Raw genomic sequence first — 13,701 nt, 5'->3', positions numbered from 1 at the left:
AAGAAAGAAAGAAAGAAAGAAAGAAAGAAAGAAAGAAAGAAAGAAAGGGGCAATATTGGGAGCATGTTATATGGTCAGTTGAGGCTTTAAGGATCGAGGGATATAATGTATGAGAAAGTGATTTGGAAACTGTAACTTGCTACATATGTGTAAAGAGAAATCCAGAAAGAAGATGGCTAAGGACGCAACCCTGGGGAACACCCTCATTTAGAGAGTGGAGGAAGAAGAGACTCTGAGAGGTGTTCAGCTCAAGAGACAGAGGAGCACTTCTTCTGCTCTATGTGCTGTCCTTCAGTGCTGGATTTTTTTTTTTTTTAAAGATTTTATTTATTTATTTGACAGAGAGAGACACAGCGAAAGAGGGAACACAAGCAGAGGGAGTGGGAGAGGGAGAAGCAGGCTTCCCGCGGAGTGGGGAGCCCGATGCGGGACTCGATCCCAGGACCCTGGGATCATGACCTGAGCTGAAGGCAGACACTCAACCATCTGAGCCACCCAGGTGCCCCGCAGTGCTGGGGTTTTAAGAAGGAATGTCTGGATTCCCTGACCTCAAGCACTTCATGGTCTGTTGCTGTGTTTCACAAAATATAGTCGTGTGAATCACCTGCATCCAGACAGGCTTGTCTTAAATAAATATTCCAGGGTCTCACCTCAGGCCTCCTGAATCAGAATTTCGGGGGATGATGCTAAGAATTTGAATAATCTTAAACTCATGCTGTATTGTTTTAGAAATGTCTTGTTTATGAAGGATCTTACCATAATTTATAGAACCATTCCTCTCATGGAGGGTCTGGGTTATTTTCACTTTGTTTCTCTTGTAGACATTGCCTTTAGAGCAGAGGCAGAATACAGCATAGGGATAAGACTGTGGGTTCCGGAACCACACTGCCTGGGTTTAAATCCCAACTCTTATCACTTACTAGCTCTGTAATTTTGGGCAAACTGTGTAAGTCCTCTATACTTTGGTTTGTTCATTTTAGTATAAGTATCATCACAATCACAGCATGTAATTTAACTGATGCAGGGACTAAATGAGTAAATAACTGTAACGTGCTTAAAACGGTGCCTGGCACATGGTAAGCACTTAATAAATATGGGCATTATTATTATTAATATGTACCTTTGTGAATCTAGAGTCAAACTTCTGTTGAACTATTGCCCTAGGATAAAATGTCAGGATGGGACTACTGCATATGTGGAATTTAAGAAACAAAGCAAACAACGGAAAAAGGAGACAAACAGAAAAAACAGACTCTTAAATTCAGAGAACAAACTGCTCGTTGCCAGAGAAGGGGGGCAGTGGGTGAAATAAATGAAGGGGATTGAGAGTGTCCTTATGGTGATGAGCACTGAGTCATGTATAGAATTGTTGAATCATTATATTGTACACCTGAAATGAATGTAACGCTGTATGTTAATTATGCTTCCATAAAAGAAGTGTAAAAAATAATAAGATAAAAATATTGAAGCATAGAGAATATGGTCAATAAGATGGTAATAGCGTTCTTTGGTGACAGATGGTGACAGTACTTATTGTGGTGAGCACTGAGTAACGTAGAGAATTGGTGAATCAATATGTTGTATACCTGAAGCTAATATAGCACTGTATGTTAATTATACTTCAATTAACAACTTGTAATATATATATGGGGGTGCGTCCAGGTGGTGCAGTCGGTTAAGTGTCTGACTCTTGATTTCAGTGCTCAGGTCATGATTTCAGGGTCATGAGATCAAGCCCCTTATCAAACCCTGTATCGGGCTCCACGCTGGGTGTGGAGTCTGCTTGAGATTCTCTCTCTCTCTGCACCCCCTCTCTAATCTATATATATATAGATAGATTATATATATGTATAATATATAAGTATATATAATATAAATATATATATTATATATTATGTATTATATATTATATATTATATATTATATATAAATATCTCCCTCTCCTTCATACCCCCTCTCATACATATATATACATATATATATATATATATAGGACCAAGTCTGTACCAAGAAGTAGGCTTTTTACGTATGTCATGGCTTCAGTGTTACCACAATGTCACTGGCAACTTCTGCCAGATCACTAAAAATTAACGAGACAGTGCCTGGCTTATAGGTGCACAATAATTCCTGTTGTGATGCTTTTTCCTTAAGGAGAACTCAGCCAAAAACTAACAAAAAACAAAAGGAGAAGAGGAGGATTACTACCATGAAGACAGGAAGGAGGGACAGAGGGAGGAGGCAGAAGAAGGGAGAGGAAGAGGGAAGAAAGAAGAAAGGGAGGGCTAGTTCCATACTTCCTAACATGGAAGGATGCCGGTGATACTTATTACAGGGAAAAATTAAAAGCAAGTTACAAGACGGGGCGCCTGGGTGGCTCAGTCAGTTAAGCGTCTGCCTTCGGCTCAGGTCATGATCCCGGGGTCCTGGGATTGAGCCCCACGTCGGGCTCCCTGCTCAGTGGGGGCCTGCTTCTCCCTCTGCCCCTCCCCCTGCTTGTGCTCTTTTTCTCAAATAAATAAATAAAATCTTTTTTAAACAAAGTAAGTTGCAGGATAATAATGTGCAATATGATCTTGTTTTTGTACAAGTAATATAATAAAGTAATAAAAGTAATATAAGTACACATGCATGGGTATGTACAGGCACACACATGCCCCTCTACATATAAAGTCTGCAAAGATGGACATCAAATTGTGAACACTATCTCCACTGGTAAATGGACTGAAAGTATAGGAGAGGAATGGGCTTGCCCTTTTTACTTTGTACACTTATTCCTTTGATTTTTAATATTTATAATAAGCATGTGTTAATTTTGTATTAAAACTGTTTTGTGTTTTGGGTTTTTTTTTAATTTTTTAAGTACGCTCCACACCCCACGTGGGGCTTGAACTCATGACCCTGAGATTAAGAGTCACACACTCTACCAACTGAGCCAGCCAGGCGCCCCTATATTAAAATTGTTTATGAAAAAGAGGAAAGTCACATGGTGATAAACGATTAAAAGGAGGCAGTTCACAACTGCTGATCTCAACTTGCCCAGAAAGGATCAAAACAGTCATAGAACAGCACCTCCCTTCCCCAGTCGGAGACACCCCTCAGTCCGCCATCACTGGAAGGGCCCACAGGCATCTGCTCCCATAACCAAAATCTGTGTGGGTCATGACCGAAGCCTGGGAGATTAGAACTTTGGATAATGAGGCAGCACTTGGCCACGTTTCATAACATAACAAACTACACGTGTATCTAAACATTTTGATGAGTTTTGACCTATGTACACAAACCTATGAAACCATCACTACAATCAAGATAGTGAAAATGCTCATCATCCCCAAAAGTTTCCTCGTGCCCCTTCATAATCCTTCCCCCGCCCCCAGCAACCACTGATCTGGCTGCAGAATGTTTAAGTCACAACTGATATTTATTTTCTAGCAAAAGCACACAGATATTACTGGAAAATACTCATAGTTACACTTAGTACTCAACTAACAGGTGCTTTCTTCTTTGTCACGATAGTTTCTCAACTCCAAGTTTAAATTGTGCCAGTCCTTGAATCTAGTTAAAGTGCATAGGGCCCGTGGGTGGGGGGATGGGGTAACTTGTTGGGATGAGCCTGGGTGTGATATGCAACTGATGAACCACTAAATTCTACCCCTGAAACTAATAATACACTGTATGTTAACTAAATTGAATTTAAATTTTAAAATGTTTTAAAAAGCTGTATAGGGCCCTACTTTGCTCTTGAAAAATAGATCTAAAAAGGTTTATGCTGTCCCCCATACAATCCCTGTTCTTAACCCTGGTTAAACCAAACAAACATTCAAAAAACAATCTGTTCTAAATGAGATATATTATTTAGTAGATACAGTTATATACTTTATGCATATTTATACATAGGAATACACCTATATCTACTTAAAAAAAATGGACTCACCGAGATCAAGTTATTAGGCCATGACAACATTGATTCTCTAGCACATCCTAATTGGCCCTTTAAATTCCCCTTTCATATATCTGTGCTTCAACTAACAGTGATGGTAGAATTCACTGACAGTTTTCCCTTCATTTTCACCCATCGCTGTCAGCGGCACAGATCACTTTATTCGACGAAGGTTTGAGAGCCTCGTTATCAACCAAGCCCGGATGGCAAGGAATGCCATAATTATGCCTCCGTAAATTATAAAAAGCTGAATTTTAATAAAAAGTTTAACTCTTCTCACATTCTCTTAATGTTCCACCATGACCTCCCCAGTCCCCCCTCCCACATGCCCACACCTTTCTTCTAGTCCTTGTGATTAAAAGCAACACTTCTGAGAAAGCTTATTCTTTATTCTTATTCTTTGCAAAGGCGAACGAGAGCCCCTTCAGGCTTCAAAAATGATGGCCATTCAATAACGTTTACACAGCGTGCATTCCAGCGGTATCTCGTGTGCACAGGTATTTCACTCAACCCGCTCCCAGTGCCGGAACGTTTCTAGCAGATTCGCACAGAAAAAGACTGCTTTCTCTAGTCAGCTGTTCACCTCACCTTTCTTGTCTCTATACCTGGTGGCAAAGCTGACCAAACAGCAGCCGGATAAGAGAACAGAGAAAAGAAACCGGTCTTGAGATGTTCTCACAAGCTTAAAATGGTTCTTTTGACCAGCAGTGAAAATTCCAGAAATTCTGCCGGGTCTGCATCCAAAGCCACTCCAATACCTTCTTTCAGAAAGAGTCCTCTGCTATGTCTTGGGGCTTTTATTTTTATTTTTTTTAAAGATTTTTATTCATTTTATTTGACAGAAAGAGAGACAGGGAGAGAGGGAACACAAGCAGGGGGAGTGGGTGAGGGAGAAGCAGGCTCCCCGCTGAGCAGGGAGCCCGATGCGGGGCTCGATCCCATGACCCTGGGACCATGACCTGAGCCGAAGGCAGACGCTTAACGACTGAGCCACCCAGGCGCCCCCATGTCATGGGGCTTTTAGATCAGAAGTATAACTTTACGACTTGAAAAGCATGTCAATCATAAGCAAAGTATGCGCTATTCCTCCTCTCTCGCTCTTCCTCACACTCATATTTGCTATCAGAGTGCTAGCAAAGGCCATGTCAACGAGGCAGGTTTTTTTTAAAAACAGTGAAAAAAAAATGGGACCATCTGCACAACTGCGTATCGTCTTTCAAAGTAGTTCTTTGCTGCCTTTCTGTTTCCTTCCAGGCCTTTGAACCTTTAAAGTCATTTTGAAAGCATTTAAGATGGATAAGGTTCTATCAACATATTTATAGTCAGTGGGGCAGCCAAAATGTATTCGGGTCAAAGCCACCTAGCCAGTTTCCAGTTTCCTGGCTAGTACAGAACCCAGGGACTCTTGACCAAAGAGAAATATTCCCTGGCTCTCCAGTTGAGAGGTCCTAGATAAACATTCACGTGTTTTCACACACCATTAACCCAAACAGCAATTTTCAAACTGAGGCTGACCATATGCTCTGATCTTGACAAAATTAAAAATCACATCATTAAAATGAATGGCACTCAGTATTGCAGTAACAGAAATAGAGCCAATACGGGACTCGTCAAATGACTACAAATCAAGATGATCCCAGAGGGTTTATTGGGGCACTGGGGGCTTTGGGGACAGAGAGAAAGGGACTTCTGGGGACCCACAGCCACGCAGCATTGATAAATTAGTGACCACTGAATTCCGGAGTCCTGCTGAGGGAGAATCTCTTCTAACAGCACTCAAAGAAAATCTGCTCTAAGGTAGAGTTTAGTTCGACCATTTTTCTTTATTATTAAGTTTCAGGTGTATAACACTGTAATTTGACATCTGTTTGCACTACAAAGTGATCGCTCCCAAAAGTCTAATTACCATCCATCACCCTACGCTTGACCCCCTGTACCCCTTTTGCTCATCCTCCATCCCCCTTCCCCTCTGGTAACCACTGATCTGTTCTCTGTATCTATGAATTTGTTTTTGCTTTGTTTTGTTTTGTTTGTCTTCGTGTGGCTTAGTTTTTAGATTCTACGTATGAGTGATATCATAGAGTATTTGTCTTTCTCCTTCTGACTTATCTCACTTAGCATAATATCCTCTAGGTCCATCCACGTTGTTACAAATGGCAAGATCTCATTCTTTTTTACGGCTGAGTAGTATTCCTGTGTGTGTGTGTGTGTGTGTGTGTGTGTGTACGTATCTTCCATATCTTCTTTATCTATTCATCCCTCAATGGACATTTAGGTTGTTTCCCTATCTCGGCTACTATAAATGATGCTGCGATAAATATAGAGGTGCATATATCTTTTTAAATTAGTGTTTTCATATTCAGGTAAATATCCAGTAATGGACTGGCTGGGTCATATGGTAGTTCTAGTCTTAATTTTTTTGAGGAAATCTCCACACTGTTTTCCATGGTGGCTGCACCAACTTACATTCCCACCGACAGTGCACAAGGGCTCCCTTTTCTCCACATCCTGGCCAACACTTGTGATTTCTTGTCTTTTACACTAGCCATTCTGACAGGTGAGGTGTGAGGTGATAGATAGCTCATGGTGGTTTTGATTTGCATTTCCCTAATAGTACAGGAAATTCTGACCCTGAACTGAAGAAACCTGGATTCCTGTTAATTCATCTCTTTGGGCAACTTAATTTCCTGTTTTCGTTTCCTTATTTTGAAAGCTCATACTAATGGTTCCTTGGTGTGATAATGTTTGTAAAAGCAAAGAGTTTCTAAAACTGATAAAAATTAATCAGGGTGCCTGGGTGGCTCAGTCGGTTAAGCATTTGACTCTTGATTTTGGCTCAGGTCATGATCTCAGGGTCATGAGATCGAGCCCCACACTGAGATTCTCTCTCTCCCTCTGCCTCTGCCCCTCCCCCACTTGTGTGCACATGCTCTATCTTAAATAAATAAAACCAATAAAAATAAATTAACCTAAGGAAAGATTTGTGTTAGGCCTTTCCATGCAAATGCATTTACATAATGCTATATATTGGTGAGGACAAGAGCATGGGAGGAAGCTGTTTTTTTTATTTCTTTTTTAATTTGGAGGGGGGGGCACTATTTTTTTTTAAATATGCACAGGACAGTGAGCAGACCCAGCTGACTGATCCTGTGGTCTTTGGCCCCTTCTTCAGCACCAGAAACATTCTTGTTGTAGAACAACCCTTTCCAGCCAGGAACACCACTTCATATCTTGGATTAATATACTATCACGCTACTGAGGCAGACTTGTTGCTTTCTCTCCTTCACGTTACAAAATAAGAGCTACCAGGGATTTAAAGCAACGTGGCTGGGAATCTTTTTGCCTCACTCACTGAACAGTCAGGGCATGATTTGTGGGAAGTGCATCTCATGGCGTAACCCATGTTTTCCTTCCCAGGGTTACCTTCCCATCTGAAAGGGACCGTCAAAATCCCTGCCCGCCAGTCGCCACCTACAGGGGAAAAGCAAGCCTTACATGGGACTGGGCTTTGTACAACTAAGCAGTTATTTCCCCACCTTTCAATAATCCCGAGGTGAACTTATTTGAATACAAGTCCTACAGAAGAGGATATTCCCCAATACCTTATGGCGAAAATGTGATCAAGGAAGGAACGATTGGAGAAGCCACAGTTCACATGAGCTCGTCACGGCAGCCTACTACGCCGTAGCATGTGGACCACCGAACGCTGTAAGAGAGAAAGGGGGACAAAGTCAAAAGCAGATGAAATGGTTTGAAAAAATAAGGCACCTGTATATTTACGACTTTGGGCACAGACAACGCTGAGATTTATATAGTCGTGCTTACAGACCATCACGATCTGGTTTTTGTACCCTTTTGTTTGTTTGTTTTGTTTTGTTTTGTTTTTGTACCTGTTTAATAGCAATTCCAGATATCGACGTGGTGAACACATTTCTCATTTTTCGAGGCCACCGCAAATTTCTGCAGAAATTCTATATAGAAAGAAACTCTATAGAGAAGTGCTGGAGAGACTTACTTTGTATTTGGTTGGCTATTCCCCCGTCTCCAGGGATTTGCATTTTCCAATTAGTCTTTTTGACTGAAAGAGCACTCTTTCCAAAGGGGTACCACTGCTACTCTATACTACCAGTACGGGAAAGAGAACCACTATGAACATCTTTGTACACGTCTCTTAACACATCATTTCCTCAAAACATGTTACCATGTCGGAGGGCAGGAATGGGCTTATATAGCTCATGACATATTGGCAAACTGCTCTTGTGAAAGATGATGACAATTTATCATGACATCAGTAGTATTAAAGGGCCCACCTGAAGTGACTTGAGTTTGCATTTCGCTTTTTATGAAATTAAATAAAAATTAAAGGTTGGCTCCAGCCCACACTGATAATCCACAGCCTGTTCGAGGTCTCCAACCTGAAGGTCCTGTTCGCATCCCAAGCTAACAAGTGCAACAGAACTCTTAAGTTCCATGCCCCCCCCCCCACAACCTGCTCTCCGCCTCCACTTGCCCCCCACCCACCCAGTGATTCCCATCTCCCTAACCAGAGCCACCCTCCTCCCAGGTGCTCAGGCTCGAAATCAGGAGCTGGCCCTCCCTTCCCCTCACATTCGACCCTTGAGCCAAGTCTTCCTGACCCCACCTTTACCACATTCCAAGGCTAGGTCCACCATTGCCGCCAGGTCCAAGCCAGAGCCATCTGGAACCTGCATTACTGCCACAGCCTCCCAACTAGTCTCTCCTGCTGTCCTTGCTCCCAGAGAGTCTATGCTAAGTGACAGGCAAAATGATTTTTTTTTTAACCCTAAATCAGATTGTGTCACTTGTTCAAAACCCTCCAGGGGCTTCTCATCATGCTCTGAACAAAATTCAAACTACTTACCCTCAAATCCAGCCCCTGCTCACCTGGTTCAACTCATTTTGTACCCTTCTCCCCTACTGCTCTTTTTTTTTTTTTTTTTTTAAGATTTTATTTATTTATTTGACAGAGAGAGACACAGCGAGAGAGGGAACACAAGCGGGGGGAGTGGGAGAGAGAGAAGCAGGCTTCCCGCGGAGCAGAGAGCCTGATGCGGGGCTCGATCCCAGGACCCTGGGATCATGACCTGAGCCGAAGGCAGATGCTTAACGACTGAGCCACCCAGGCGCCCCTCCCCTACTGCTCTTGTTCTCTCTCCATCTCCGCCTGTTCACTGGTCCTCCAATGCACCACAGGGCCTTTGCACTTGCGGTTCCCTCTGGCTCAAGTGCTCTCTCCCCTAAGATTTTCTCATGGCTGGCTCCTTCTCATTTCTCAGATTTGGCTTAAATGTCACCTCTTCAAAGAAGCCTTCCCAGAACACTATCTTAAATAGACAGCTCCCCCCCCCCCCCCCCCCCCACCCCCACCCCCCGCCCATAGTGTTGAGGCATAACGCCCATCTTATTTCCACTGTCACACTGACAGGCTCAAGCGTCCGGTGCATTTGTTAACGTGGCTTTTATCTGCCCTGCCCCCACCCCCAGTCTGGAATTTCCCTGAGGGCAGGGATGGCATCTGTCTGGGTCACCAGTTTATCTTCAGAGCCTAGAATGGTGTCTGGCACATCGAGGGCATTTAGCATTCATAATGCTAAACTTTACCTCAGAGATGATGCACATCAGCTACATTTAAATGGTGTTACTTCCATATTGAAAATACTAATAATAGCACCTAGAGGTGAACAGCGAAAGGCTCCTTTGGGCTTCTAGAGCTATTAATGTTAATCAGGGAAAGAATGTCGTCAAGATCCATCAGGTGTACCTACCAAGCAACTACACTGTTTGTGATACTTTGGGGGCTACAGTGAGGAGTCACCCTCAAAGAACTGAGTCTGAGAGAAAAAGAAACGAAGGCAAACTGGAATGGGAGAAATCAAATGGCGAATGCCACCAGAAGCAGAGGATACTTCTGGGCCACAGGTAAGTGAAAAGGGTCTGAACACCCTTTCACATGGAATGAGTGTGAGAGGCCCTGGGAATATGCTTCTGGGCTTCTGGAATATGCTCCCTTCAAGAGCACTGGGACGCGTGTAGCAACAGTGGGTTATAGTTGTCACAGGGGCCAGCGGAGGGAAGGACACCGCTGCCATGTGGTCAGCTGGGGACCACAGAGGTGCTAAACGTCCTCTGCACAATGAAGAGCCCACCACCCCAAATGCCAATGCAGAAATGGCTTACGCCTGTCCATCCAGAACACAGGGAGTGCCTTCGGGGACTTCTGGATTGACATGCTTAACATGCTGGTCACTAGGTAGTCGTTCCTGAGTTCTTTTTCTCCCCCTGAACTCTTTTTCCCATTTCCACCTACCTGCTATACGTATCCACCAGGTCCGCAGCAGAAAGAAAACCCGAATCCAAGCAAAGGATGGAGGGGAACAGCAAGGCCCACCAAAATGTCTCCTTGGGGCCCTAGCAACGTGGGCTTCAAAATCCCAGCCCAAAAGAAAGGTGCCGCCTGTGGATAATGCTCAGTTCCTGGCCATCAGACCGTCCCCAGTGACACTGACCTCCCTGCGGGGGATCTTTATTTGCATTTCTGAGTCGGCTCTACTGCATGTCCAGCAATTAGTAAGACAAGAAGCTGATCCTGAATCACTCTTCCCGAGTGGGGGTTGTTTCCCTAGAGTGGTGGTCTGAGGCCTCCAGCAGCAGGGAGCAAGGAGGTCCCAGGACTGGGCGGATGTGGAGCACGCAGGCCCCCGCTAAGGGAGTCCGTCAGGCACAGCTCTGCCCTCCGCAGGTGGAACACGGATCAAGCCTTCTGATGTTTCCAGAGAAACTGGAAATCCCGATTTTTACTGAGATCTTTTGGTTTTTTTCTTTTCTTTTTTTTTAAGTAATCTCTACTCCCCACTTGGGGCTCAAACTCATGACCCTGAGATCAAGAGTCACATGCTCCACCGACTGAGCCAGCCAGGCGCCCCAAGATCTTTTGGGTTTTCAATGTTGACCCCTAATTCAATGGCTTTTTAAAATATTGTGGAGGCTGAAGCACACCCATCTGAGGCTGATCTGGGGCCCCTCTCCTAGCTTGCTCCTTCTGTACACTGAACCCCGGAATCTGTTTGTTTGCAGGCAACTGATGCTCCCCGAGGGTTCAGGAAATTTAAAAACAAGAGTTAAATATGCTGACAACCGGGCAAGGTTCTCAAGAAAGAGCAGGACGGGGGATAGAGGGATAGGCTTGGGGACCCAAGGAGGGCCCGCCAAGGGACTGACACTGGTTTCACTGTGTTCTTCCTTGGTGAAAAATTCCCAGCATCTCCCTAATTCTTACGACATCAAATCCCAAGTTCCTGTCCAGGCTCTCTGAAACGTGAGCCACCTCACCTCAGCAGCCTTGTATTTCATCGTGTTCCTGTGTCCCTTCCCCATTCTAGTTGGGCCAGCGTTCCTCGAGCTCCTTCAAAGTCAAAACCAGTGATCCCCTCAGCCAGACGTCCTCTCTCCCTATGTAAATCCCACCCACCCTTCAAAGCCTGGCTCACCTCCCACCTCCTTTAGGAAGCCTTTGTGACAGTAAACAGGAAAATGCTTGTGAGCTCAAGGGCTGGTGCCTAGGAGACCTGGGTTCAAATCCCGCCTCTCCCATCAAGCAGCTGGATGATTTACCAAACTTCTTTGAGCTTCAAAAGATGATCAGTCATAGTGCCTACCTTACAGAATTGTGAAGGATTAAGGGAAATGATACAAATAAAATACTTAACTCCCAGTAAGTGCTCAATTAATGTGAACTCTTATTCCTATTATGGTTGACCTCCCTCTCCTCCCATAAAGTGTTCCAGCCTTACACTGTCTCTCTCTTCTGGGCAAAGCACCAATGTACTCCACACGGCCCACATTGGCTCAGAACGAGCCCCGGGCGTTGGTCTACCTCAGTTCCCAGCTTGGCTTTAACGCTTCTTAAAGTTCCAGGGCCATGTTGGATAGAACCCAGAACTCACAGAGAACCAAGCGGACACTAAATCCGAGAGTTGCCCAAGTAACCCAACCCTGGCTCTGAACCGACTCCGTGAAAGTCCCTCTCTCAAGCAGCGGCAGAAATCCTTGCTGGGAAGAGACACACGTAGCCAGGGACAGAGAGAAACAAATCGCTCCCCCTCCCCCACACCGCCTCCTTCACATTCCTTGCTCCGGGCTCCTCACCTTCCCTTCTGATGCTGGAGATGATACACGAAGCCAGTCAGTGTCCACTCTCCTCACACGAGTGTATGATGCGGGGAACCTGGAAAAATGGGCCACACAGCAAGCGTCATTTTGGCTGGGATTAAATGGGAAGCCCGTGACTCAACAGGAGCCAAGATGGCTTCAAGATGGCTTCCGCAGGCCCTGCCCCCCCCATTGTTACTCCACCTCAGGTCAGGCCCATTCATCCTGCCCCAAGCACCATGGCTGGGATCCCCTGGGCACCGGTGCCAGAGGGCTTGTCCCACTTGCCACTTTCACTTTTCTCTGGGCTTAACAAGAATCAGAGTAAAAATACCTTCGTGCAATTTACACCCCGCCCCCCTTCCAGTTACTCGAGCTTTGAGTGACTCCCTCCCAAACAAAAACGGGGCACAGAAAAATGTGACTCCTGGAATGCCATACTCTTTAAAAAGCAAGCAACCAACCAACCAAACAAAACCCTTGAGAGGTCCCAACTAGATGATCCCAAGGAGTGGTCTCCTCAGCCTGAGGGCTGAGCCCCACCGATCCCGCCGGACAAGTATACACTACTCCCAAAGCACCAAGCTGCGAAGTTAGCAGCAGAGGCGGGCAAGAAAAAAAGCACAACATGGGCCTGATCTTCGAGACCTTATTCTCAAACTGGAAAAGACGCGGGGAAAATGAAGAGACCCCAAAGGTTAAGAAGCCCGTGTTCCAATACAAGTAAGTCCCGCCTCAGTGTTAGCGGCCCTCAAAAGTTCTCCGGTAACGGTTGGCTTCCAAAAAAAAAACCGCAGAAAAGGCGGGAGAACAAACGTGAGGACGCGGGTCCCAAGGACCAAGACTACCCTCGATCCCCCCCCCCCCGCCCCCAGTTCGGGAATCGCAGCTTCTCCCACAGCTTGGGCCTCTCCAACTTGCTTCTTCCCCTCGCCTCGCTGACCCCCAACGCAAGCTCAGGACCCGGGGCTTCGTGCCCTGTGGGTGAGTCCCGCTCTCCCAGTCAGACTGGAAATGGTATTATTGCACCCGTAGCAGAAACCTCAAGCGAGACTCTTGACAAGTGAAGCCAAGGAGCCGGTCACCAGTGGGGCGGAGGCGGTGGAGCCCTGCTCAGGATTAAGTGAGTGAGTGCCGGCGGAGCAGGGGGAGGAAGCCCCGGCCCTTGGCGTGTGGCTCGAACAGGAGAGGGCACCTTCAGTTCCCAGAAGCGGGATGCCGCTGCCAGCGTAGCCCAGGGGAGTGCCTCGAGTGACCTCTGCTGGAACAGCGGCCTGAGGGAGCCCCGGAGCGGGTGCCAGAGCGCCCCCTAGTGCGGCGCCAGGGCCCGAGGAGGTGCGGCACGGTCTAGGGAGAAGGGAGAGGAGCAGGGGAAGAGCCCAGGCGCATCTCTGGAAAACCTGACTCTGCGGGGCAGGTGGGGGTGGCCCGGGTCTCCCGCGCATCCCTTCCCCGGCGCCCACCCAGGGCCCCGCGTGGCTCTGTCTGCAAGGTCCCGGAGCTCCCCTAGGCCGGGGCGGCCAGCGGGCCGAGACGCAGCGGGACGTGGCTGCCTGCCTGCGAGCAGAGCGGGGGGGGGGGGGGGGGGGGGGGGG

At 46.2% G+C, this 13,701-nt stretch overlaps 1 protein-coding gene across 2 annotated transcripts in view; it reads right to left on the bottom strand.

The window, feature by feature from the left end:
• Positions 1 to 13,701, bottom strand: part of LOC116623914 (A-kinase anchor protein 17B) — a 30,691-nt gene that overhangs the window by 16,481 nt on the left and 509 nt on the right. For both annotated transcript variants that reach the window (XM_032391435.1, XM_032391436.1), the window contains exons 2-3: positions 12,104 to 12,182; positions 7,540 to 7,643 (exon numbers count right to left, since the gene is read on the bottom strand). The gene's annotated coding sequence lies outside the window, so the exon portion shown is untranslated. The remainder of the gene's footprint in view (positions 1 to 7,539; positions 7,644 to 12,103; positions 12,183 to 13,701) is intronic.

This window comes from Phoca vitulina, unplaced genomic scaffold, assembly GCF_004348235.1.
Source record: "Phoca vitulina isolate PV1807 unplaced genomic scaffold, GSC_HSeal_1.0 scaffold62, whole genome shotgun sequence".
Lineage (NCBI taxonomy): Eukaryota > Metazoa > Chordata > Mammalia > Carnivora > Phocidae > Phoca > Phoca vitulina.
Note: the sequence above shows the minus strand (reverse complement) of the source record. Positions and strands in the feature narration are given on the sequence as shown.